This window comes from Hemiscyllium ocellatum (assembly GCF_020745735.1).
Source record: "Hemiscyllium ocellatum isolate sHemOce1 chromosome 27 unlocalized genomic scaffold, sHemOce1.pat.X.cur. SUPER_27_unloc_7, whole genome shotgun sequence".
NCBI lineage: Eukaryota > Metazoa > Chordata > Chondrichthyes > Orectolobiformes > Hemiscylliidae > Hemiscyllium > Hemiscyllium ocellatum.
Window position 1 is genome coordinate 599,245 of NW_026867516.1, and position 26,241 is coordinate 625,485.

Here is a 26,241-nt window from a genome sequence, read left to right on the forward strand (position 1 = left end):
CTTGCTGCACCTGTCTGACAACTGGCATTGACTGATGTAGAAGGATGCTGCTAATCAAAGCACTGATCACAGGCTGGTCTGGTTTCAGGACCTGATTTCTCAATCCTCTGTTGATCTCCCTGTTCCCACAGACTAAGATGTCGGTCTGTTCTCAGCTCTGCTGGATTTCTGCTAAAGCTTTGACCCCGCCTTTTATAACTTCTGGAACGATAAAATATTCAATCAAGACCCAAGCCACAATCTCCCAACCTCTCAATTATCCTAATACAAGGTGTAGTCATAGCAGGGAATCAAACAAGAAAAATGAAACAAAATCACAAATAAATAGGTGCACGTGCTTAATGTTTGTTCATGAGGAAGTAAACCAGAAATAGGGATCTCCCAGGAATCTTACAGTGCCCTACTTGAGGAATTCTGTCACCCTTACACCTATGAGGATCCAGCTATGAATTACAACAACATTTACACCAACAGAAATAAAGCAACGGTTATCAAATAGAGATAAACAGCACGGAAATAGACTGTTTCTCTATCTCATGCACACACGAGATAGATCATCCATGGGGGTGGGTTTGTATTTGCAGCATGATGTTTGCAAATACATTCTACTTTGCAAGGTTTGTAGCTCAGGTTGAGGTTTAGGGTGTAGGTTTGCTCACTGAGCTGTAGGTTTGATATCCAGATGTTTCATAACCTGGCTAGGTAACATCATCAGTGGCGACCTCCAAGTGAAGCGAAGCTGTTGTTTCCTGCTTTCGATTTAAATGTTTGTCCTGGATAGGGTTCCTGGGGTTTGTGGTGATGTCATTTCCTGTTCATTTTCTGAGGGGTTGATAGATGGTATCTAGATCGATGTGTTTGCTAATGGCGTTGTGGTTGGAGTGCCAGACCTCTCGGAATTCTCTGGCATGTCTTTGCTTAGCCTGTCCCAGGACAGATGTTGTCCCAGTCAAAGTGGTGGTTTTCTTCATCTGTATGTAGGGCTACGAGGGATAGAGGGTCGTGTCTTTTTGTGGCTAGCTGGTGTGCGTGTATCCTGGTGGCTAACTTTCTGTTTGTCCGACGTAGTGTTTGTGGCAGTCCTTGCAAACCCCCGGAGTATGGGTCTGGGTGGTATACGCATCAGCGGGTCGGTGTGGACTTGTTGGGTTGAGGGCCTGTTTCCACTCTAAGTAATCTAATCTAATCTAAAAAGATTTACAAGGATGTTGCCAAGACTGGAGGATTTGAGCTATAGGGAGAGACAGAACAGGCTGGGGCTGTTTTCCCTGGAGCGTCAGAGGCCGAGGGGTGACCTTATAGAGGTTTATAAAATCATGAGGGGCATGGATAGGATAGATAGACAAAGTCTTTTCTATGGGATGGGAGAGTCCAGAACTACAGGGCATAGGTTTAGGGTGAGAGGTCTCTTTCATATCTTTCCCCTAAGGGGCAACCTTCTCATTTAGAGGGTGGTACGTGTATGGAATGAGCTGCCAGAGGAAGTGGTGGAGGCTGATACAACTGCAACATTTAAAAGGCAACTGGGGGGATATGGGCCCCGTGCTGGCAGGTGGGACTAGATTGGGTTGGAATATCTGGTTGGCATATACGAGTTGTCCAGGTTCAGGTGGATTGACAGTACTGAAATACCCATAGTGCCCAGGGGTGTGCAGGTTAGGTGCATTAGTCAGGGGTAAATGTTGAGCAATAGGGGTAGGGGAATTGCATGGTGGGTTACCCTTTGGAGGATCGGTGTGTCGTCTTTGGGTCGAGTGGCCAGCTTCCACACTGTGGGGAGTCTCTGAAGGGGAAGGGATTTTTGTAAACTGTGCAGGCAACGCAGGCATCATGTGGGGGCCTGCTGTTGGCCTTGCCCTGCCCCTTGCACCTCCCCCTGTTGTTGAGTTGTCTAAAAAACAACTACTCTTTCTCTGCCCTTTGAATCTGAAGCTGTAACAATGTTGGGCCACAATAAAGGTAACCAGAACATACTGCTGGGCTCAGGCTCTCATTGAAAGCTCCAAGTGGTTTTTGTTTTAAAGCTGCTCATTTCTTGCAGCCTCCTGCACTAAGTTTCCAATGTCGTGTATCAGATGGAGCAGTGAATGAGTAGCTAGTTTCATTAGAAATTATAAACTTTTCAGGAGTGCAGGCACTGCATCGTTTCATCGGCAGTTTACTAGCAGCACCGGGAGGTATGGGCTGTGTTCATGAGAAAGGAGGTGGGACAAGGTTTAAAAATCACAACACCGGGTTATAGTCCAACAGTTTTATTTGGAAGCACTAGCTTTCGGAGTACTGCTCCTTCAGCGGGTAGCTGTGGAGCAGGATCATAAGACACAGAGTTAAGAGCAAAAGGTCACAGTGTCATGCAACTGATATGATATATCGACAAATGTAGATTGATGTTAAACATTCAGCACACTTACCTTAATAGTTCACACCATTGAATAAAAGGAGTTGGGACATCATGTTGAAGTTGTACAGGATGTTGGTGAAGTCACTTGTAGAGTACTGAGAAGGCTTCTGGTGGCCCTGTAATCGGAAGAATACTATTACAGAAGGTTCAGTAAAGATTTACCAGGATGTTGCCAGGACTGGAGGGTTTGAGTTATAAGGAGAAGCTGAGACTCTCTTCACTGGAGCACAGGAGGTTGAGGGGTGACCTCATTGAGATTGATATAATCATGAGGGTTCTAAGTAACATGAACATCAAATAGCGAGGAGCCTGCACGGTTATGTCAAGTGAGTGGGGGAGAAATTGTGGCATTTGGACACTTTAAATCCATCAGAAACAGCATCTCCATAGAGCATACTGTGCATGTCAGGTGAGGTGCCACAAGACTGGAGGTTGGCTAACGTGGTGCCACTGTTTAAGGGTGGTAAGGACAAGCCAGCGAACTATAGACCAGTGTGCCTAACATCAGTGGTGGGCACATTGTTGGAGGGAATCCTGAGGGACAGGATTCTACCTTCATCTAGGTGGATGGGCTGGGACTTTTTCACTGGAGCATTGGAAGTGGAGATGTGACCTTATCAACGTTTACAAAATCATGAGGGGAGAGGTGAGGTGAACGAAGGGTGTCCTTCCCCCTTGGGTTGGGGTTTCAAGATTAGGGAGCAAATTTTGATGGTGACAGGAGAAAGAGATTTTACAAAGACTTCAAGGGCACAATTTTTTTTTTACACAGAGTAGTTCACGTGAGGACTAAATGTCTAGAGGATGTGATGGATGCAGGTACAGTAACGTCATGAATAGGAAAGGTTTGGAGGGATATGGGCCAAAACACTGGCAGGTGGGACTGGTTTAGTTTGAGAACATAGTCAACATTGACTAGTTGTAGTCTGGTTCTGTGCTGTCTGACTCTGGAACTGTCTTAAAACTGGATACTGGTCTTAAAACCATTTTCTTGCCTTCCCCCACAAGCATCCACATAAAAATCATGCGAACTCAGCCTTGAATATATTCAATGACCCCCTAACTGCTGGAAGACATTCCCACTTCTGAACTTAATTCCTCTTGCTAACACACCACTTGCCTTGCTCATTGCCTGCTGCACCTGTCTGACAACTGGCACAGAAGGACGCTGATGCCCCTCTGAACATCCACGCATCATTCCTGATGAAGAGCTTGTGCCCCAAAATACGACTGTCCTACTGCTCGACCCACTGTGCTTTGCCAGTTGTGATCGTCTCTACATCATGAAGACCAAGCGTAAACTTGGGGAATGGTTTGCCGAGCATCACAGCCGGGTCCACAGAGGCTGAGCGGACTTCCCAGTCTCCATCCATTTTAATGCCCCTTCCCACTCCCCTTCTGACAAATTGGAGGAACAAAACCACATCTTGTCTGAGCAGTCCACAGCCTGGAGGACTCGACACTGAGTTCTCCAATTTCAAATAATCTCCCATCCCATCCCCCAACTCACTTCCCAGCCCCTTCCACTCTTCCCTGCTGACTAGATTCCTTCCTCCTATTCACCAACCAGGTTATGGGGATAAGGCAGGAAAAGGATACTGATTGAGGATGATCAGCCATGATCATAATGAATGATGGTGCTGGCTCAAAGGGCAGAAGAGCCGACTCCTGCACCTATTGTTTATTGTACCCTCTATCTGTCTCCACCTATCCTCACTTCATCCCCCTGCCCCCAGCACACCCTTGTTCAACAGCTCTCCCTATACCCACTCCCAATCCTGAACAAGGGTTACACACATACCTCAACTTCTCCATCTCCTGATACTGCCTGGCTTGCTGCGTTCTTCCAGTCTCCTGCCTGTCTATTTTGCTAATTGAGATAAAGGCTTGGACTAACTTTTCCAGAGTCTGTCCCCTCGTGGATTCACTCCCATTCCTTTCAGTTGCTCCAAGTCAACAATTGAACCCCAGAATGAAACGTAAATGGAAAAGGGGGTGAGAAAAGAGAATGCTGTACACACAGATGTTGGACAGAGGAAGGAAGCTGCAGTCTGAGTGAAGCTCAATCTTCATTGAGAGAGGGGAGGGGCAGGAACTTCAGAACCTCATGGCCCAACTTCCGCGTTCACCAATAGGGGAGCTCCGAATGGCAGGAGGACAAGTCTCCTTCCGGTCCTCCAGTGATCCTTATTTATCCATCAAAGTAGATTTTGCCCCTTTTCTGCCGACAATGAGGAACACGCCCAATGTTTTGATGACATTGGCAAACATGTGCCCTGCTTGTTGACACTGAGGAGTGTACACAATATGCCCTGTAGCAATGCTGGTGTTATTAACAGATTTTGTTTCCAAATGTCTATCGGAGATCAAAAAGGGCAGAGCGATATTTTTTCCCCCATGTGTCTCGATATTTGATTGAGCAGCCAGACAAATGCAAAAGCAATGTTTTTAAGTCTTTTCCTCCGTGTTGGGGTGACCTTCACAACTAGAGGACATAGGTTTAGGGTGAGGCCACAAAGATATAAAAGGTACCTGAAGGGCAATGTTTCCCTGCAGAGAGTGGTGTGTGTATGGAATGACCTGCCAGAGGAAGTGGTGGAGGCCGGTATAATTACAGCCTTTAAAAAGTATCTGGATGGGTATATGAATAGGAATGGTGTAGAGGGATATAGTGCTTGAAATGGGGACTAGATTAATGTAGGATATCTGGTTGGCGTGGACAGGTTGGACTGAGGGGATCTGTTTCCGTGCTGAAAATCTCTACGACTCTAAATAATAAAAAGTCAACTTTTCCAATGAACATATCCATGTTAACAAGGCTTAGTGCACAACCTGCTTTACTAACCGTTCTCAACAGGTCCTGCCCCTTCAATAACTGAGGAACATATACATGCTGGTGCATAGTATCCTTCACTAGTATTTACACACTACCCTCAGCAATTGTACAAGTAACAGCAAAGGGCAAACAGCACAAGGATTAAAAAAGTGAGGGGTAAACAGCACAAGCGCCAGTAAAAGCAGATGGAAAGTGAGTGTAAAATGTGACTATGACAGGACAGGCCCCACATTCCTTCCCCTCCGTCCCCCCCACAACCTGCCTCACCTTTCACCTCCCGGGCCCAGTACCTTCCAGGTGGCCCCATAGTTGACACAGGGGCCGCCCCACGACCAGTAGAACTCCACCACCCAGGCGGCCGACCAGTTCCCAAACAGGCCCTTAACCCCATCCGCCTCCAGAATGGTCACCGGCTCCTGCCTGCTGTACAGCCGGCCGGTGTGGCCGTGACACAGCAGCTGCGCCAGGAAGGCGGCGGTGACCAGTGACGGGGGTCTGCCCCGGGCCGCACGGCGCCATTTTCCTAACGGCCGCCGCTTCCCCGCTCGAGCGACTTCTCCTCCCAACCGCCTTCACCCCCGCGTGACGTCTGCACGGGGGGATGGGCGGGGCCGGGGGAGCCTCACCGTCACCAAGCAACAGCCACCTCGCGCTACAACTGCTCATTCACAAAAACAAACTCTCCTGTCTCGCTCTGCAGCTGCAGGGGGGACACTGCCACGTTTCGAGGAGCCCTGTCTACATTGGGAAAGCTCACGGCTCCATTTAAACAGATATTCCGACATCTAATACAACGATGTTAACTTTCAACTGCGTTCAGGGAACATGTATTTTGCTCTGAGTAAGTCTATTGAGTTTAACTGCAGCATGGCTGTAGTTTTAAACTTGTTTGCTTTCCTGAACAGCTCGGTTTAAATGTTTTATTCGTTAGAAGAAAATTAGTGATAGTTCACATATCCACCCTGAAATGGGGTGGGTAACTGGATCGAGTGGGTAGGCGCCATACTAAGTTTAACTTTGGGGACAGCCTTTGAGCTGCATATGAACAAACTGCTTACGTGTTGCACTTATCGACTGCTAAATATCGGCTCTTGTTATCTTAACACTTAGCCTTCTGATTGGACATTGCAAAGGTTCACCTCCCGCCCACACCCCGCCAGCACCCTTCCCAAGGGTCAGACCCTCCCTCTCTCCAGGCACACAGTCTGAATAATTGACGAAGCAAAATTCACTGTCAAATCCCATCAACATGGAAGATCCCAGCCCACCCTACCTCCCACTCTGTACCGAACCCATCCAAAAACCACAAAACATCATCTCATCTTTAAAAAACAAAAGAAAAACTGGACCGCATCAAAACGTTCAACAACGGTCAACGCTATGACTGTTACACAACACTTTACGGAGCTACATTTCAACTTGAGTTCGTTTGCACTCCCTCATGAGAGTTCACATTAAAAGCTCATTGTACCAAATCAACGGCATGCCACAGCTCTCTGGAATTCAGCGGAATTCTTCCTGGTATCCCTCATGTTTTCTGCTTTTTTTGAGAAAGGAGACCCTCCCGTTAGCTTCGCCTTCAGATCTCCTTGGCTACGCCCAAAGTTTCGGCTGATCAGTTCAAGCACAGGGTCACAGCCTTTTCTTGCTAAACTCAGCTGGCTTAAACGTTAGCAACGCCTCTGGTTCCCGTTGGGATTTACGCTCCCGAGCGCAGACCTGGCCCGCAGCCTGTAGTCCCACAGTTCCTGCTGACTGCAAACTGCCCTTCTGTCAGCAAAAATACAAACACGATGGGGACAGTGTTCATTTCGCTATTCTCAATGTCAACTCTGACCCCACGAAAGGTTCTCTTTTCAGGGGCGGGCATGTCAATTGCCTACTTGGGGTTTGGTGAAATGTCTCAACAAGTGTTTCCGTTTGTCTATATTTACAAGAATTCTAACCCCAACTAGACATTTACATGTAAATTCTAAGAATTATGCAATGTGACACATGAAAGCATGATGAGGAGCATCTCCTGTGTCCTCTCTCAGCTCAGAGAAGACTTAAACCCCGCTCCCCCCTGTAACATTCATCCAGGTGACAAAAGGATCTTAACGCAGGCGGATTATAAGGGCTTGCTCAGTGGTCACAGCGCCAAGGGACCCGGGTTCAATTCCAGCCTCAGGGGCGACTGTCCGTGTGGAGTTTGCACATTTCCAGCCTGCATCTGCGAGGGTTTTCTCCGGGTGCTCCGGCTTCCTCCCACAATCCAAAGATGCGTAGGTGAGGGTGGATTGGCTATGCTAAATTACCCATAGTGCTCAGAGATGTGTAGGTTAGGGTGGATTGGTCAGGCTAAATTACCCATAATACCTAGGGATGTGTAGGTGAGGGTGGATTGGCTATGCTAAATTACCCATAGTACTGTTAGGACGGAATTTGTCCTTGCATGGTTGTTTTAGGAGGAGAGACAACAGACGCTCAATTGTTTGGCACAAGCAGACTTTATTGCAGAATCGTAGCTGATACAGTGAATCACCATGCATTCACTGGAGAAGGCGCGTTCTGCCTTCCCCTCCCAAATCTGCTCCTGATATACTCTTTGCTAAGCAGAGCTTCACGGAGCTACTAAGCATTGCCTTATTAGGACATTTCGCGTTTGCTAGGCGGTTCCTGTTATTGAGCTCATTTGGGCGTTGGCAGCTGAGCTGGCCATGTAAGCAACAGTTTCGATTCCCCAAACAGCAGCTATAGCTACAGTTTCGATTCCCCAAACAGCAGCTATAGCTCTACCCTCCCTTGACCTATTTTATCCTAACAGTACCCAGGGATGTGTAGGATTGGGTAATTTAGCATGGCCAATCTACCCTAACCTACACATCCCTGGGTACTATGGGTAATTTAGCATGGCCAATCCACCCTTGGTGTAGGATTGGCCAGGCTAAATTGTCCTATAGTATCCAGGGATGTGCAGGTTTGGGTGGACCGGCCGTGCTAAATTACATAGTGTTTGGGGATGTGCAGGTTAGGGGGCATTGGCCATGCTAAATTACCCATAGTGCCTAGGGCTGTGCAGGTTAGGGAGCATTGGCTGTGCTAAATTACCCATAGTGCCCAGGGATGTGTAGGCTAGGTGGGTTAGCCAATGGGAATTGCAGGGTTACGGGCAGAGGTCTGGGTGAGGGAGGGTTGGTGTGAATTGGATGGGCTGAAGGGCCTGCTCCTACACTGCAGGGGTTCTAAGCGTGAGATGAGGTGCTTGACGGAAACGATGGGGAAGAGGCAGTGAAAACACAACGAGACCGTTTGAAAGTGGGAGCATGACAGGAGGGGGTGGGTAAATGGGATGTGGTGAGGGAGGGGGCTTAGGAGAGAAAGAGACACAGAAAGAGAGGGTCACACACAGATACAACTGGTGAAAGTGGGGAAGATTGTGATAGGTTCAGATAAGGTGGAGGAAGAAAAGCTGTTCCCTATTCACTGATAGTGACAAGGTCAGGGGCGGCCTGAAGGTCAGGGGTTTGAGCAGGAGAGAGAGGGGGAAAACAGAGGAAAAACAGGTTTACCCAGCAAGCAGCAATACGCTGGAATCCGCTGTCACCTCAGAGAGACAGACAGACGCAGAGCCAGAGAGGTAATCAGATGAACGGCCTCCCTGTGCTGTGAGATCCAAAAGGAGCACGCGAGCAGCTGCCCCAGTGTTTCTGGCGGTCTGAGGCATCTCCCCCTCGCCCCATTACCGGTACCGCTCTCCCGTCCCATTGGCACCTTCCCGGTGAACGGCCCACTCTCCCAATGCACTCAAGCTGCCCCTTCTCCCGGGGGCTGGAAGAGGACAGAACAGCCCGTTCCGGAGCGGGGCTTGGGAACGCTGCCCATGTCCGCGACATCCTTTCCAAGAAAGGAAAAGGACAACAGACAGGGGACCACCCGCATCAACGGGAACGACAGTTCACCCTCAGACAAGGCTTTGTCAAGAGATGTACAGCACGGAAACAGACCCTTCGGTCTAACCCGTCCATACCGACCAAATATCCCAACCCAAACTAGTCCCACCTGCCAGCACCCGGCCCATATCCCTCCAAACCCTTCCTATTCATATACCCATCCAAATGCCTCTTAAATGTTGCAATTGTACCAGCCTCCACCACATCCTCTGGCAGCTCATTCCGTACACACACCACCTTCTGTATGAAAACGTTGCCCTGTAGGTCTCTTTTATATCTTCCCCTCTCACCCTAAACCTATGCCCTCTAGTTCTGGATTCCCCAACCCCAGGGAAAAGACTTTGCCTATTTATCCTATCCATGCCGGTCATAATTTTGTAAACCTCTATAAGGTCATCCCTCAGCCTCCGACGCTCCAGGGAAAACAGCCCCAGCCTGTTCAGCCTCTCCCTGTAGCTCAGATCCTCCAACCCTGGCAACATCCTTGTCAATCTTTTCTGAACCCTTCCAAGTTTCGCAACAGCGGGGAGACCCAGAAATGGAAAAGACTGAAGGGGGAAGTCAGCAGTAAATCTTTTGAAGAGGTTACAAAGGAGAGACCTCTGTCTGCAGCGGGAATGACCCCCACAGTAGCAGGTCGAGGTAGACGGCATTTAAGGAGAAGCTGGATACAGACGTCAGGGAGAAAGGAACTGAAGGGAATGCTGCTGTAAGGGAAATCAAGTGTGAGCAAGTGAAGGGGAGGTGCGTAGAGGCTCACATGGGTCAGAAATACTGAGAGAGACCAGTTGAGCTGAAGGACCTGGCTGGAGACTCAATGGGACAGAAAGTGAAATCTTGGATCCACCTGCAAGAGAAGGAGAAACACGTGACTTACCTCCCAGGATTAAGCAAGTCCCGCAGATTCTGCAGATCACTTTTTTGGTCAGAGCACTGAGTATAGGGGTTGGGGTCTGGACAGGACGTTGGTTAGGCCACTTTTGGAATACACAGGAACCTCGATTATCCAAAGGACACATGCAGAGTGTATTTCAGTCGCTTGACGATTAGATCCCTTACAGTGTGGAAACAGGCCCAACCAGTCCACACTGACCCTCCGAAGAGTAACCCACCCAGACCCATTTCCCTCTGACTAATGTACCTAACACGTCGGGCAACTTAGCATAGCCAATTCACCCTGACCTGCACGTCTTTGGACTGTGGGACAGAACCGGAGCACTAGGAGGAAACCCACGCAGACGCGGGGAGAATGTGCAAACTCCACACAGTCTGTCACCTGAGGCAGGAATGAAACCCGGGTCCCTGGTCCTGCGAGGTAGCAGCGCTAACCACTGAGCCACCGTACTGGTTCATCTAATTCTGGATAATCGAATTTCCTCTGTATTATGTGCACTTCTGGTCTATCGGAAGGATATTGCAAAATTTGAAAGGGTTCAGAAAGACTGACAAGGATGTTGCCAGGGTTGGAGGGTTTGAGCTACAGGGAGAGGCTGAACAGGCTGGGGTTGTCTTCCCTGGAACGTCGGAGGCTGAGGGTTGACTTTAAGAGAGGTTTATAAAATCATGAGGGGCATGGATAGGGATAGACAAAGTCTTTTGCCAGAACTAGAGGGCATAGGTTTAGGGTGAGAGGGGAAAGATTTAAAAAGGGTCCTAAGGGGCAACATTTTTCACACAGAGGGTGGTGTGTGTGCGTGTGGAATGAGCTGCCAGAGGAAGTGGTGGAGGCTGGTACAATTGCAACATTTAAAAGGCATCCACTTGGGTATCTGTGTAAGGAGGGGTTTGGAGGGATAGGGCCAATTGCTGGCAAATGGGATTGATTAGTTGAGGATATGGAGGAGTTGGAGCTAAGGGTCTGTTTCTGTGTTGTGCATCTCTACTTCAGGAGGAAATGCACAGTCGCAGGCTCGCAGAGCCACTGGCTGCCAAGGGGATGACAGCACAGCAACTGCAGTGACCCTCCACCCTCCCACCCAGGGTTCAGCCCTGGGCGGTGACTCACAGCAGCTGGCCCCGTCACTTGTGCCCCCGCTGGTGCCGCAGCAGGTGCTGGGAGTGAGCGAAGCCCCACTCGCAGACGGGGCAGGTGAATGGCCACTCCCCGGTGTGGACCCGCTGGTGTGTCCGCAGGCTGGTCAGCCGGGTGAAGCCCTTGCCGCAGACGGATCAGATGAACGAGTGCTCGCCGCTGTGAAGCCGCCGGTGCGACAGCAGGTTGGAGGAGCAGGTGAAGCCCTTGCCGCACTCGGGGCAGGTGAACGGCCTCTCCCCGGTGTGGACCCGCTGGTGTGAGAACAGGCAGGACGAGCGGGTGAAGCCCTTGCCGCAGACTGAGCAGGTGAAGGGCCGCTCCCCGGTGTGGATCTGCTGGTGCCGCAGCAGGGTGGACGAGTGAGGGAAGCCCTTGCCGCACACCGAGCAGGTGAAGGCCCCCTCGCCAGTGTGGACCTGCTGGTGGGTCAGCAGGGCGGACGACTGGGTGAAGCCCTTGCCGCAGACGGAGCAGGTGAAGGGCCGCTCTCCGGTGTGGACCCGCTGGTGGGTCAGCAGGTTGGACGACTGGGTGAAGCCCTTGCAGCAGACGGAGCAGGTGAAGGGCCGCTCCCCGGTGTGGACCCGCTGGTGGGCCAGCAGGGTGGACGAGTCAGAGAAGCCCTTGCTGCACACCGAGCAGCTGAACGGCCTCTCCCCGGTGTGGACACGGCGGTGGATCTCCAGATCGGATGGGTAGCGGAATCCTTTCCCGCAATCCCCACACTTCCACGGTTTCTCCATGGTGCGCGAAATGCCTCCTGAGACTTCCTTTCCCCACAGTGGGCAAACTGGCTCAGGCACGTGCCCCTGTGGTTCAGGTAAAGACGATACTTTAAGAGCCTACTGAAGCAGACAAAAACGTTCAAAGAATTTTCCCCTTCTGGACTGAAAGAGGGACGTCTCTCCTGTCCCACGAATCAAGGGGCTCTGTCAGACCTTCACATGGTACTCAGTTGGGGAGCTCTACCTGCAAAGCTGCTCTTCTCATATCCTGTGAAAAGGGGATTACAAAAGTCATTGCTGCCTGCACATGACAGGAATTCAGAACAGATCATTCTAGTTTCTGTAGAACTTCCCTAAAACAATCAAGTTACAATATGCAGATGCCAGTGTTGGGCTGGGGTGTACAAAGGTTAAAAAAAAATCACATCACCAGGTTGTAGTCCATTAGATTTGTTTAGAAGTTCAAGCTTTGAGAGCTCTGCACCTTCATCAGGTAGCTAGTAAAACCTCCAGGCAAAAAAGACAGCAGATGCTGGAGATCAGAGTGGTGCTGGAAAAGCACAGCAGGTCAGGCAGCATCCGAGGAGCAGGGGAAAAAAAAGACGTTTCAGGCAAAAGCCCTTCGTCAGGAATGAGGAAAGAATGAGGACACTTTCCTCATTCCTGAAGAAGGGCTTATGCCCGAAACATTGAATCTCCTGTTCCTTGGATGCTGCCTGACCTGCTGAGCTTTTCCAGCACCACTCTGATCTCCAGCATCTACAGACCTCATTTTCTCCTATAACCTAGAGTTGTGTGATTTTTAACTTTAAAAAAAGTGTTGCAAATCTCCACCACACACACACACACACTTTTCTTCAATTCTCACTCTGCTGTTTCTGATATTACCCATCCCCCAGTATTGTCCAGAAAGGGACTTATTACCTAAAAAAAGCTGTAAATCTCCTTCCCACATACTCTTTAACTCTTGCTGTACCTAATATCCCACCTCCCCCCATGCTCCAGCAGGGTCTGACTGATGCTCATTGACTGAGCCACACTCACCTCTTCCTGGACACAGGGACCCTCCAGACCAACACAACATCAGCTCCCCTTAACACCCCCCCCAACAACGGCGCATGTGCAGGAGCAACCGGTCACGTGAATGGAGGGACCGCCGTCGTCACAAAGGCCGCGTGACCTCTCTCCTCCACCACTCCCCACGCGCCACTCCCTTCACCTTGACACGGGGAGGGATGACCAATGGGAAGCCTTGGAGGACCGGATGGAAGGCTGGTCCTCCTACCAATCAGAGCATCCCCTCATTGTCTGAATGCGGAAGTTGGATCATGAGTTCCTGCTTCTCTCTCTCTCTCTCTCTGAATGAAGATTGAGTGTTACCCCAGACTGCACCAACCTCTGTGAGTACAGCACCCTCTCTTCTCACCTCTCCTATTCCATTTCTTTTCTCATTTTGGGATTAAACTGTTGGTTTGTAGGAAGTGAAGTGAAAGGAGGTGAACTCAGGAAAGGTGCATATGCTGGATGCATTGGTCTAGATCGCTGTCTCTGTGTGTGTCTGTGTCTCTCTCGTGTCCTTCATCAGGAATTGCGGAGGTGGAGGGGTGTGGAAAGGGTGCTGAGAGATAAATAGGAAGGTGGGAGTGGGGCTGGGGGTAAGGTAGATGCAGGTTGGGGGGGTGATGGCGACAGGGTGGAGCAGATTGGTGGGAAGGAAGATGGACAGGTGGGACAGTTTAAGAGGGTGGTGCTGAGTTGGAGGGTTGGAGCTGGGGTGGGAGGGGGGAGGGAATGTGAGGAAACTGGTGAACTCGATGTTAAAGCCGTGTGGTTGCAGGGTCCTAGGCCACCTGATACCTGGAGGAAGAATGCCTCTGCATTGGGACCCTCCAACCATACAGGATCAATATTGATTTCACCAGTTTCCTCATTTCCCCCCCCCACCCCCCCAGCCCAATCCCAGATACAACCCTCGAACTTGGGACTGTTCTTTTGAACTGTCCCACCTGTCCATCTGCCTTCCCATCTATCTGCTCCACCCTCCTGTCTGACCTGTCACCTTCTTCCCCCGCTTTCATCTACCCATAGCATTCTCAGCTCCCTTCCCCCAGTCCCACCTCCCTCCCATTTATCTCTCAGTCCCTTTGGGCCCACCCCACATTCCTAATCAAGGGGTTATGCCCAAAACGTCAAACCTCCTGCTCCTCAGATGCTGGCTGACCTGCTGTACTCTTGCAGCACCAGACATTTTGGTGCTTATTTGTCTGGATGTTCTGATGTGACCCATTCGCAGATGTGAAGTCACATTTGAGAAAAACTCCTTCATGGAATGTGGGCTTTTTTTTTGGCAAGGCCAACAATGTTTTTGTACCTAACTGCCCTTCAGACAAGAGGATTGCCAGACTTTAGGGGGCATTTTAAAAGTCAAGCACGTGAGCCATCATATGCAGGCAGCACCAAGTTAATGCTAGCGGGTTTCCTTCCCTGAAGAGCGTTATTGAATCAAATGGGTTTTCAGAAAAGTTTCATTCTCTCAATGACTGAGACTAGTTTTCAATTCAGATTTTAAAAAAATAAATTTAATTTCCCCAATGGTATTTAAACCCATGAGCCCAGATTATTTGCCTGGGGCCTCTGGATTGCTGGTCCAGTGTTGTTGTTACAACATCACTGACTCGCCTGGACAGCATTGAGAGTCATACAGATGTATAGCACACAAAGAGACCCTATGTGCAACTGGTGCATGCCGAGCACATAGCCAAAATTGATCTAGTCCGATGTGCCAGCACGTCCCTCCAAACCCTTCCCATTCATATTCCCATCCAGATGCCTTTTAAATGTTGCAATTGTCCCAGCCTCCACCACTTCCTCTGGCAGCTCATTCCATACACGCACCACCCTCTGACTGACAAAGTTGCCGCTTAAGTCCTTTTTATGTCTTTTCCCCTCTCACCTCTAGTTCTGGATTCTCCCACCCCTGGGAAAAGACCTTGTCTATTCACCCTATCCATGCCCCTCATCATTTTATAAACCTCAATAAGGTCACTCCTCAGCCTCCGATGCTCCAGGGAAAACAGCCCCAGCTTATTTAGCCACTCCCTATAGCTCAAACCCTGGCAACATCTTTGTAAACATTTTCTGAACCCTTTCAAGTTTTGTTTAACTGAACAGTGAAAGTCATACTGGACAGGGATATATCATAGTGTTACTATGCAATGTGTATTTATTTACGACTGTATAAATTTGATTTACAATTATTTCTAGTTATATCATAGTGTTGTAGCCATGTTATGTATTCAAAGTTTGGGAGAATATTTGTAGCTCGGCTGATCATTGTTGTGGTTCTGTTTGCCGAGCTGGGAATTTGTGTTGCAGACATTTCGTCCCCTGTCTAGGTGACATCCTCAGTGCTTGGGAGTCTCCTGTGAAGCGCTTCTGTGTTTTTTCCTCCGGCATTTATAGTGGTTTGTCTCTGCCGCTTCCGACTGTCAGTTCCAGCTGTCCGCTGCAGTGGCCGGTATATTGGGTCCAGGTCGATGTGTTTATTGATTGAATCTGTGGGTGAGTGCCATGCCTCTAGGAATTCCCTGGCTGTTCTCTGTTTGGCTTGTCCTGTAACAGTAGTGTTATGGATGCGGATCATTAGCTGTCTTCCTGTTTGTCCTATGTAGTGTTTTGTGCAGTCCTTATTGTGTGCAAAATCCCATGCAAGGCCTGCACAAAACACGACATAGGACAAACAGGAAGACAGCTAACGATCCGCATCCATGAATACCAACTAGCCACGAAATGACACGACCAGCTATCCTTCGTAGCCATACACTCAGATGACAAGCAACATGAATTCAACTGGAACAATACTACTATTATAGGACAAGCCAAACCGAGAACAGCCAGGGAATTCCTCGAGGCATGGCACTCATCCACAGATTCAATCAATAAGCACATCGACCTGGACCCAATATACCGACCGCTGCAGCGGACAGCTGGAACTGACAACCGGAAGCGGGCAGAGACAAACCACTATAAACGCCGGAGGAAAGATCACAGAAGCGCTTCACAGGAGGCTCCCAAGCACTGAGGATGTCACCTAGACAGGGGACGAAACGTCTGCAATACAAACTCCCAGCTCGGCGAACAGAACCACAACATGTCATGTATTTCCAGTCATACCCGTTACAGGACAGGAGAATACTGGGCTCAATGCTGACTCTGGATGAATCTAGTCAGACTCATTCCTCTCTATATCCACAGAGTCCTGTAAGTGTATTCCTCTATAGTCTCATTTGGGTATTGATCGACTCCACTACAGTCATCCTCAGAGCGAGCATGTTCTAGGTCTTGTTACCAAAGCAAAGTTCTTGCTCTGATTCGCTTTCCCCTCCCCCCACATCTTGGTCTGTCAATATGGTAGAGAGAGAGAGGGGGGGGCAGATAACTAGGTTAGCAAACTGCATGAGGGTGGCATGGTGGCTCAGTAGGTAGCACCGATGCCTCATAGTGCCAGGGACCTGGGTTCAATTCCAGCCTCGGGCGACTCTCCGTGTGGGTTTCCCCCGAGTGCTCCGGTTTCCTCCCACAGTCCAACCTTGTGCAGGTGAGGGTGGGATGGCCGTGCTAAATTGCCCAGAGTGTTCAGGGATGTGTAGCTTAGGTGCACGTGTCAGGGGTAAATATAGGGGAATGGGTCTGGGTGGGATACTCATCACAGGGTCGGTCTGGACTTGTTGGGTCGGTCTGGACTTGTTGGGCCGAAGGGCCTGTTTCCACACTGTAGGGGTTCTAATTCTTAACTTTTCTTGGAGCTAGATCTGCCAAATGTCAGGAATCAGAAAAATTGGGAGGGAGCGTATTAGGTACGGCAGTAGGGAGAGTGTGTGGGATGGAGACTCACAGGTTTTGGGTTATGGGCGTGGAATGAATATTCCGTGAAATCGATCTGTTAAACTCTGAGATTCTACGTGATACTGACAGCGATGACTTTCTAATTGACAGGCTTTCACAGGAGGATTTACCTGCATATCTTGAACTAATTGCCTCAGCCAGCTTGACTCATTGGGACTGGAATTTTATCGACCTTTTGAGTGGAGAAGGAGGATTGTCCCGCCTGCTTCCAGAGATCTGACTGGTAAAGCACTGAGATGCCGCTGTTCGAGGGTGGAGGGAGCTTTACCGGAGCGGAGAGTTAGCCAGCCGGCCACCCGCAGCAGAGTGGGACGTCAGAGGGAGCGTCGAACCTGGAGGGAGGCCGCGCCGTGGGGAAACCGTGGAAGTGTGGGGAATGCGGGAAGGGGTTTCGAGTCCCCTCTGAGCTGGAGATGCACCGGCGGGTCCACACCGGGGACAGGCCGTACCCCTGCCCCGAGTGTGGCAAGGCCTTCACCCAGCTGTCCCACCTGCAGACGCACCGGCGCCTCCACACACCAGGGAGAGGCCTCTCACCTGCCCCGGGGGCGGCAAGGCCTTCAATCGATCGCCGACCCTGCGGACGCACAGGCGCCTTCCCAACGTGATCGCACGGAGTTGAAGTCTGCAGCGAATCCCACCCAGGACTGGGGGGATCGTGCCCGTGGGGGGATTGTGCCCCGTTCGAAGACAGTGGGTGAAGCGGGAAGGGAGCGAGGCTTCCTTTCTGCCGGACTGGCCGCTCTCGCTCCCTTTGCTTCCCGTGGGACCGATGCTGTTTGAGGCTGGGACTGCACGTTCCCCGGTGCCAAAGATCTGCAGGAGCTGAGGAAGTGCACTCCTTTCACACCGGATGGTAAATCATGTTTGTCCCATCTATTTCAGTCTTAAATACCCTCCGTGACCTGGCCTCCCAGCCTCCTGTGGCAGTGAATTCCACAGATTCCCCACTCTCTGTCTGAAGAGGTTTCTCCTTATCTCCGTTCTAAAAGGTCTAAGGCTGTGCCCTCGGCTCCTGGTCTCTCCTACCAATGGAAACATCTTCCCAATGGCCACAGATAGATCAAAGTCAAATACAATAGCCTCTATTCCATTGAGTGTCCAGCACACTTTATAACACTTTGTAAAATCAGGAGGGCCATTGATGAGGTGAGTGGCAGGTGTCTTTTCCCGATAGAATAAAGAATATTCCAGCACAGGAACAGGCCCTTTGGCCCTCCAAGCCTACACCGATCCAGATCCTCTATCTAAACCTGCTGCCTATTTTCTCAGGATCTGTATCCCTCTGCTCCCTGCCCTTTCATGTATCTGTTGAGATACATCTTAAATGACACCATCGTTCCCCTCCCTACCATCTCCGCTGGCAACACATTCCAGGTACCCAGCACCCTCAGCGTAAAGAACATTCCATACATATCTTAAATCTTTCCCCTCTCACTTTGAACTCATGACCCCAGGTAACTGAGTCCTCCACTCTGGGGAAAAACATTTCTTGCTATCCACCCTGTCTCTACCCCTCATGATTTTGTTGGCCTCAATCAGGTCCCCCCCCTCAACCTCCGTCTTTCCAATGAAAATAATCCTGATCTATTCAACCTCTCTTCATAGTTAGCATCCTCCATACCAGGTAACATCCTGGTGAACCTCCTGTGCACCCTCTCCAAAGCATCCACATCCATTTGGTAATGTGGGCGGCACGGTGGCACAGTGGTTAGCACTGCTGCCTCACAGCGCCTGAGACCCGGGTTCAGTTCCCGACTCAGGCGACTGTCTGTGTGGAGTTTGCACTTTCTCCCCGTGTCTGTGTGGGTTTCCTCCCACAGTCCAAAGATGTGCGGGTCAGGTGAATTGGCCATGCTAAATTGCCCGTAGTGTTAGGTAAGGGGTTAATGTATGGGTGGGTGGTGGGTCGGTGTGGACTTGTTGGGCCGAAGGGCCTGTTTTCACACTGTAAGTAATCTAAAAAAATCTAAATCTAAAAAAAGAACTGTACGTGGTATTCCAAATCTGGCCGAAACAAAGTCTTGTATAACTGTAACATGACCTGCCAACTCTTGTACACAATACTCTGTCCGCTGAAGGAAAGTGTGCCATATGCCGCCTTGACCACTCTACTGACCTGCATTGCCATCTTCAGGGAACAATGGGCCTGAACACACAGATCTCTCTCTACATCAGTTTTCCCCAGGACCTTTCCCATATTACCTCACTGCTCGAGTCCTTCATAGTGCCCTCCTTCAGCACAGCTGTGATAGCCTCTCTGACCAGTAATACAACTCCTTCACCTCCCTCTCCATCCCACCTGAAGCATCGATATCCTGGGATATTTAGTTGCCAATCTTGTTCTTTCCTCAACCAAGTCTCAGTATTAGCAATAACATCATCCTCCCAGGTACGACTCCAAGCCCTAAGTTCATCTGCCTTACCTACTACACTTATTGCATTAAAACAAATGCACCTCAGACCACCTGTCCCTTTGCGTTCATCATCTGTTCCCTGTGACTCTTCCCCTTTGTCACACTGACTTTATTATCTCGCTCCTTACAGGCTTTAGTTACTACCTCCTTCCTGACCACGAACCTCCTCATTTGTTTCCCATCCCCCGCCACATTAGTTTAAACCCTCTCCAGCAGCGTTAGCAAAAGCACCCCCAAGGATATTGGTTCCAGTCTGGCCCGGATGTAGCTCGTCTGATTTGTAATAGTCCCTCCACCCCCAGAACTGGCCCCAATGTCCCAAAAATCTGAACCCATCCCTCCTGGAATTTTATCGGTTCCCATGCGATTCCCCATCATTCTGTTCAGACCTATTGAATTCATTGCCAATCGACTCGATCCCTCCTGATCCATGAATCCTCTCCTCTCAGGAATCAATGTGATGAACATTTGTTATCTTCCGTGTATTGAAGAACTTCTCTTTTCAATCCTCCCACTTCCTCCAAACTAAAGGAGTTGCCATGGGCACCCGCATGGGCCCCAGCTATGCCTGCCTCTTCGTAGGATATGTGGAACAGTCCATCTTCCGCAACTACACTGGCACCACCCCCCACCTTTTCCTCCGCTACATCGATGACTGTATCGGCGCTGCCTCGTGCTCCCACGAGGAGGTTGAACAGTTCATCAACTTTACTAACACCTTCCATCCCGACCTCAAATTCACTTGGACTGTCTCAGACTCCTCCCTCCCCTTCCTAGACCTTTCCATCTCTATCTCGGGCGACCGACTCAACACAGACATCTACTATAAACCGACTGACTCCCACAGCTACCTGGACTACACCTCCTCCCACCCTGCCCCCTGTAAAAACTCCATCCCATATTCCCAATTCCTTAGTCTCTGCCGCATCTGCTCCCAGGAGGACCAGTTCCAACACCGCACGGTCCAGATGGCCTCCTTCTTCAAGGACCGTAGATTCCCCCCAGACGTGATTGACGATGCCCTCCACCGCATCTCCTCCACTTCCTGCTCCTCCGCCCTTGAGCCCCGCTCCACCAACCACCACCAAAACAGAACCCCACTGGTTCTCACCTACCACCCCACCAACCTCCGCATACAACGTATCATCCGCCGTCATTTCCGCCACCTCCAAACGGACCCCACCACCAGGGATATATTTCCCTCCCCTCCCCTATCAGCGTTCCGCAAGGACCACTCCCTTCGTGACTCCCTCGTCAGGTCCACACCCCCCACCAACCCAACCTCCACTCCCGACACCTTCCCCTGCAACCGCAGGAAATGTAAAACGTGCGCCCACACTTCCCTCCAAGGCCCCAAGGGATCCTTCCATATCCGCCACAAGTTCACCTGTACCTCCACACACATCATCTATTGCATCCGCTGCACCCGATGTGGCCTCCTCTATATTGGGGAGACAGGCCGCTTACTTGCTGAACGCTTCAGAGAACACCTCTGGGACGCCCGGACCAACCAACCCAACCACCCCGTGGCTCAACACTTTAACTCTCCCTCCCACTCCACCGAGGACATGCAGGTCCTTGGACTCCTGCACCGGCAGAACGTAACAACACGACGGCTGGAGGAGGAGCGCCTCATCTTCCGCCTGGGAACCCTCCAACCACAAGGAATGAACTCAGATTTCTCCAGTTTCCTCATTTCCCTTCCTCCCACCTTGTCTCAGTCGGTTCCCTCAACTCAGCACCGCCCTCCTAACCTGCAATCTCCTTCCTGACCTCTCCGCCCCCACCCCGCTCTGGCCTATCACCCTCACCTTGACCTCCCTCCACCTATCACATCTCCATCGCCCCTCCCCCAAGTCCCTCCTCCCTACCTTTTATCTTAGCCTGCTTGGCAAACTCGCCTCATTCCTGATGAAGGGCTTATGCTCGAAACGTCGAATTTCCTATTCCTTAGATGCTGCCTAACCTGCTGTGCTTTAACCAGCAACACATTTTCAGCAGAGCTCAGAAATACGAAGGGTGCAGTAACAATGTTGGGGCTATACTACAGGCCTCCCAATAGTGAGCGTAAGATTGAGGTACAAATATGTAAACAGATCATGGAAAGATGTAGGATAGGTGGTGGTGAGAGGAGATTTTAATTTTCCCAACATTGACTGGGATTCACTTACTGTTAGAGGAGCAGAATTTGTAAGCAGAATCCAGGAGGGTTTCCAGAGTAGTATGTAAATAGTTCAACTCGGGAAGGGGCCATATTGGACCTGGTGTTGGGGAATGAACCCGGCCAGGTGGGTGAAGTTTCAGGTGGGGATTACATTGGGGGTAGGGATCACAATTCCGTAAGGTTTAGAATACTCATGGACAAAGACGAGAGTGGTCCGAAAGGAAGAGTGCTTATTGGGGAAAGGCCAACTATACCCAAATTCAGCAGGCGCTGGGGAAGTGTGGATTGCACTTTTTGAAGGAAAATCCATATTCAATATTTGGAATGCTCTTAAAGAGAATTGATTCGAGTTCAGGAGAGAGATGTCTCTGTGAAAATGAGGGATGGAATTGGCAAGATTAAGGAACCATGGATGACAGGTGAAATTGTGAGACTTGCTGAGAGGAAAAAGGAAGCATACATAAGGTCTAGGCGACTGAAGACAGACTAAGCTTTGGAAGAATAACGGGAAAGTAGGACCAATCTGAAATGAGGAATTAAGAGGGTTAAAAGGGGCGATGAGATATCCTTAGCGAGCAAGGTTAAGGACAACCCCAAAGCCCTTTATTCATATATAAGGAGCAAGAGGGTAACTAGAGAAAGGGTGGGCCCACTCAAGGACGAAGGAGGAAAGATGTGTGTGGAGTCAGAAAAAATGGGCAAGATTCTTAATGAGTACTTTGTGTCAGTATTCACAGAGGAGAGGGACAGGGTGGATGTTGAGGTTAGGGATAGATCTTTGAATACTCTAGGGCAAGTCGGCATGAGGAGGAGGAAGTGATGGGTATTCTAAAAAGGCATTAAGGTGGTCAAAGTCCCCAGGTCCTGATGGGATCTATCCCAGGTTACTGAGGGAAGCAAGAGAGGAAATAGTTTGGGCCTTAACAGATATCTTTGCAGCTTCCTTGAACACAGGTGAGGTCCCAGAGGACTGGAGAATTGATAATGTTTTCCCCTTGTTTCAGAAGGGTCGCAGGGATAATCCAGGTAATTACAGACCTGTGAGCTGGATGTCAGTAGTAGGGAAGCTGCTGGAGAAGATACTGAGGGATAAGATCTGTTTACATTTGGAAGAAAATGAGCTTACGAGTGATAGGCAGCATGGTTTTGTTCAGGGAAGGTCATGTCTTAGCAACTCAATACAATTCTACGAGGAAATGACAAAATTGATTGATGAGGGAAGGGCTGCAGATGTCATAGACATGGACTTTATTTGGGCATTTGACAAGGTTCCCCATGGTAGGCTGATGGAAAAGGTGAAATCACATGGGGTCCAGGGTATTCTAGCCAGATGGATAGAGAACTGGTTGGGAAACAGGAGACAGGGAGTAGTATTGGAAGGGAGTTTCTCAAAACTGAGAAGGTGACCAGTGGTGTTCCACAGGGCTCCGTGCTGGGAGCACTGTTCTTTGTGATATATCTAAATGATTTGGAGGAAGATGTAGGTTGCCTCATTAGCAAGTTTGCAGTTGACACTAAGATTGGTGGAGTAGCAGATAGTGAAGAGGATGTCAGAGAATACAGCAGAATGGAGAATAGACTGGAAAGTTGGGCAGAGAAATGGCAGATGGAGTTCAATCCAGACAAATGTGAGGTGATGCATTTTGGAAGATCCAATTCTAGAGCAAACTATACAGTAAATGGAAAAGTCCTGGGGAAAACTGATGTAGAGAGAGATCTGTGTGTTCAGGCCCATTGTTCCCTGAAGATGGCAATGCAGGTCAGTAGAGTGGTCAAGGCGGCATATGGCACACTTTCCTTCATCAGACAGAGTATTGAGTACAAGAGTTGGCAGGTCATGTTACAGTTATACAAGACTTTGTTTTGGCCAGATTTGGAATACCATGTACAGTTCTGGTCGCCACATTACCAAATGGATGTGGATGCTTTGGACAGGGTGCAGAGGAGGTACACCAGGATGTTACCTGGTATGGAGGATGCTAACTATGAAGAGAGGTTGAATAGATCAGGATTATTTTCATTGGAAAGACAGAGGTTGAGGTGGGACCTGATTGAGGCCAACAAAATCATGAGAGGTATCGACAGGGTGGATAGCAAGAAATGTTTTTCCCCAGAGTGGAGGACTCCGTTACCTGGGGTCATGAGTTCAAAGTGAGAGGGGAAAGATTTAAGATATGTATGCAAAGTTCTTTATGCAGAGGGTGCTGGGTACCTGGAATGTGTTGCCAGCGGAGATGGTAGGGACGGGAACAATGGCGTCATTTAAGATGTATCTCAACAGATACATGAAAGGGCAGGGAGCAGAGGGATACAGATCCTGAGAAAATAGGCAGCAGGTTTAGATAGAGGATCTGGATCGGTGTAGGCTTGGAGGGCCGAAGGGCCTGTTCCTGTGCTGGAATATTCTTTATTCTATCGGGAAAAGACACCTGCCACTCACCTCATCAATGGCCCTCCTGATTTTACAAAGTGTTATAAAGTGTGCTGGACACTTGATGGAATAGAGGCTATTGTATTTGACTTTGATCTATCTGTGGCCATTGGGAAGATGTTTCCATTGGTAGGAGAGACCAGGAGCTGAGGGCACAGCCTTAGACCTTTTAGAACGGAGATAAGGAGAAACCTCTTCAGACAGAGAGTGGGGAATCTGGGGAATTCACTGCCACAGGAGGCTGGGAGGCCAGGTCACGGAGGGTATTTAAGACTGAAATAGATGGGACAAACATGATTTACCATCCGGTGTGAAAGGAGTGCACTTCCTCAGCTCCTGCAGATCTTTGGCCCGGGGAACGTGCAGTCCCAGCCTCAAACAGCATCGGTCCCACGGGAAGCAAAGGGAGCGAGAGCGGCCAGTCCGGCAGAAAGGAAGCCTCGCTCCCTTCCCGCTTCACCCACTGTCTTCGAACGGGGCACAATCCCCCCACGGGCACGATCCCCCCAGTCCTGGGTGGGATTCGCTGCAGACTTCAACTCCGTGCGATCACGTTGGGAAGGCGCCTGTGCGTCCGCAGGGTCGGCGATCGATTGAAGGCCTTGCCGCACTCGGGGCAGGTGAGAGGCCTCTCCCTGGTGTGTGGAGGCGCCGGTGCGTCTGCAGGTGGGACAGCTGGGTGAAGGGCCTTGCCACACTCGGGGCAGGGGTACGGCCTGTCCCCGGTGTGGACCCGCCGGTGCCTCAGCAGCTTGGAGGACCCAATGAAGGCCTTGCCGGACTCGGGGCAGGAGAACGGCCTCTCCCCGGTGTGACCGCGCCGGTGGATCTCCAGCTCAGAGGGGACTCGAAAACCCTTCCCGCATTCCCCACACTTCCACGGTTTCCCCACGGCGCAGGCTCCCTCCAGGTTCGACGCTCCCTCTGACGTCCTACTCTGCTGCGGGTGGCCGGCTGGCTAACTCTCCGCTCCAGTAAAGCTCCCTCCACCCTCGAACAGCGGCATCTCAGTGCTTTACCAGTCAGATCTCTGGAAGCAGGCGGGACAATCCTCCTTCTCCACTCAAAAGATCGATAAAATTCCAGTCCCAATGAGTCAAGCTGGCTGAGGCAATTAGTTCAAGATATGCAGGTAAATCCTCCTGTGAAAGCCTGTCAATTAGAAAGTCATCGCTGTCAGTATCACGTAGAATCTCAGAGTTTAACAGATCGATTTCACGGAATATTCATTCCACGCCCATAACCCAAAACCTGAGAGTCTCCATCCCACACACTCTCCCTACTGCCGTACCTGATACGCTCCCTCCCAATTTTTCTGATTCCTGACATTTGGCAGATCTAGCTCCAAGAAAAGTTAAGAATTAGAACCCCTACAGTGTGGAAACAGGCCCTTCGGCCCAACAAGTCCATACTGACCCAACAAGTCCAGACCGACCCTGTGATGAGTATCCCACCCAGACCCATTCCCCTATATTTACCCCTGACACGTGCACCTAAGCTACACATCCCTGAACACTCTGGGCAATTTAGCACGGCCAACCCACCCTCACCTGCACAAGGTTGGACTGTGAGAGGAAACCGGAGCACTCGGGGGAAACCCACACGGAGAGTCGCCCGAGGCTGGAATTGAACCCAGGTCCCTGGCACTATGAGGCATCGGTGCTACCTACTGAGCCACCATGCCACCCTCATGCAGTTTGCTAACCTAGTTATCTGCCCCCCCCTCTCTTTCTACCATATTGACAGACCAAGATGGGGATGGGGGTGGGGGTGGGGGGGGTGGGGAAGAGAATCAGAGCAAGAACTTTGCTTTGGTAACAAGACCTAGAACATACTCGCTCTGAGGATGACTGTAGTGGAGTCGATCAATACGCAAGTGAGACTGGAGGGATCCTATAGAGGAATACACTTACAGGACTCTGTGGATATAGAGAGGAATGAGTCTGACTAGATTCATCCACAGAGTCAGCATTGAGCCCAGTATTCTCCTGTCCTGTAACGGGTATGACTGGAAATACATGACATGTTGTGGTTCTGTTCGCCGAGCTGGGAGTTTGTATTGCAGACGTTTCGTCCCCTGTCTAGGTGACATCCTCAGTGCTTGGGAGCCTCCTGTGAAGCGCTTCTGTGATCTTTCCTCCGGCGTTTATAGTGGTTTGTCTCTGCCCGCTTCCGGTTGTCAGTTCCAGCTGTCCGCTGCAATGGTCGGTATATTGGGTCCAGGTCGATGTGCTTATTGATTGAATCTGTGGATGAGTGCCATGCCTCTAGGAATTCCCTGGCTGTTCTCGGTTTGGCTTGTCCTATAATAGTAGTGTTGTCCCAGTCGAATTAATGTTGCTTGTCATCTGCGTGTATGGCTACCAAGGATAGCTGGTCGTGTCGTTTCATGGCT

The 26,241-nt window shown here is 50.2% G+C and overlaps 1 long non-coding RNA gene across 2 annotated transcripts in view; it reads right to left on the reverse strand.

Moving 5' to 3' along the window:
• Nucleotides 1-24,756, reverse strand: part of LOC132808544 (uncharacterized) — a 60,079-nt gene extending 35,323 nt beyond the window's left edge. Inside the window, exons 1-2 of one of the 2 annotated variants that reach the window (XR_009642111.1) lie at nt 24,149-24,756; nt 2,412-2,517 (exon numbers count right to left, since the gene is read on the reverse strand). This is a non-coding gene — a long non-coding RNA (uncharacterized LOC132808544). Of the gene's footprint in view, nt 1-2,411; nt 2,518-5,504; nt 5,775-24,148 lie in introns of those variants that run through there. The other variant, XR_009642110.1, reaches the window with a different exon arrangement.
• Nucleotides 24,757-26,241: the final 1,485 nt, after the last annotated feature.